At 35.3% G+C, this 1,744-nt stretch overlaps 1 pseudogene across 1 annotated transcript; it reads right to left on the bottom strand.

Annotated features, from left to right (window-relative positions):
* Window positions 1–902: 902 nt before the first annotated feature.
* On the bottom strand, window positions 903–1,417 carry LOC311608332 (small ribosomal subunit protein eS25-like; annotated as a pseudogene). Its single transcript has one exon. The product of its transcript is annotated as a small ribosomal subunit protein eS25-like (transcript).
* Window positions 1,418–1,744: the final 327 nt, after the last annotated feature.

Genomic DNA, 1,744 nt, shown 5'->3' on the forward strand with positions numbered 1-1,744 from the left:
GATCACGGATTCTTCATCAGTTCATCTGCTAATAGGCATCTAGGTGTCCTAAATAGTTATTGGGGATTGTACATCATTAAGCATGGATACACAGTGCTTTGTAAATTGATTCATTTATTTTGGGTACATGACCACCTTTGCTGAATCATATTTTCTTTTGTTTTTAACTAGTGTTTTTAAATTTTTACTTATATTTATTTAGAGTAGACTTCTTAACTGTAGTTAAATGGACTTTCAGCATAATGTTAGTGGATTGCATTTTCCTAGAGCTAAAACTAGTAGTCAGTTTTCCATAAATTTATTGTACATATGTTTTTCTTTTTTTTGAAAAGTATTCAGACCACTTGTGCTATTTGATTCACATTGGATAACTCTTTTCTTTAAATATTTTTGATGAATATTTGACATTTTCTTCTATTTTATAAGTGGATTTTTCCTCTTCTGAATGTTTCTTTACCTGCATGGCAGACTTTTACTGTGGTATAATCCTACTTATGGAGTCTTGCTTTTGTTGACCACATTTAAGTCTCATTCAGGAATTAATAATTGCTTTCTTCTAGTGCTTACACACACAAAGAAAGAAAGAATGACCAGAACACAGTTTATTATGGTACAAAAAAAAAAGAGGAAGAAGAATAAAGAGTTTCATCTCTCCTAAGACTTTTACTGTTCTCCCTAAGCTCAGGCTTCAGGGAGCTATGTGAAAGATGACCTTGAAGGATTGTAAAGGCCACAGGTCTACATGTGATCAAACAAGATGAGTCTGAGCACTGAGAGGAGAAAGGCTCACACTCTTGAATATCTGCAACTGGTACTCTATTGCCTCTTCTTAACATATGTCCCTGTTATCTCTAGTTATACCAGGATTTTTTTAATTTAATAAAGTTTTATTTTCCCAAATGTACAGCTGATTTAGCCTGCTTATGCATCTTCACCAGCAGCTGGGGCATCTCCACCCTTTGTGTTTCTTGTGTAAATTACTTGGACTCTGTGCTTCGAAACCAGCTTGATAAGTCTTTTACTAAGTAGCTCCTGAAGGGCTGCCCTGGCCAAGGAATGGTGAATCTTCAGTCTCTCAGAGACCACAGCTGGAGTAATAAGCTTATAGTTGGAAACTTCCTTACAGAGTTTGTCGTATATGGCTTTGTTAAACAGGACTAAATTGTTGAGCTTGTCCCGAACTTTGCCTTTGGACCACTTCTTCTTTTTGGCCTTGCTGCCAGACTTATTTACTGGGTCTTTGTCTTTTTTTGGCCGGCTTTCCAGCATCTTTCTTCTTCTTGTCGTCCTTGGGCATAATGGCGAAGTTAGGAGAGTGGCGATGACCACTGCAGCCTCACTAAGATGTCGGAAAAAATTTTTTTTGATGAAAGAGAATGTTGTATTTTACCAAATGCCTTTTCTGTATCAAATGGGATGATCTCATGTTTTTTCTTTCAGTCTGTTCATGTGATGGATTACATTTATTAATTTACACATGTTGAACTATCCCTGCATTTCTGGGATGAATAATCTTGGTACAGATAAACTTTTTGATGTGTTTGCAAGTATTTTATTGAGAACATTTATGTATAATATCATAAGGGATATTGGTTTATGATTTTATTATCTGTTGGGTTCTTTTGTGGTTTGGTATTAGGGAATAGTAGCTTCATAAAAGAAGTAGGAAATGTTTCATCAGTTTTTTATATGGAGGAATAATTTATTGGACCTCATGAAAATGAGAAGCATCTACTCATGAAAG

The sequence above is a fragment of the Acomys minous genome, assembly GCF_964271855.1.
Source record: "Acomys minous genome assembly, chromosome: 11".
NCBI lineage: Eukaryota > Metazoa > Chordata > Mammalia > Rodentia > Muridae > Acomys > Acomys minous.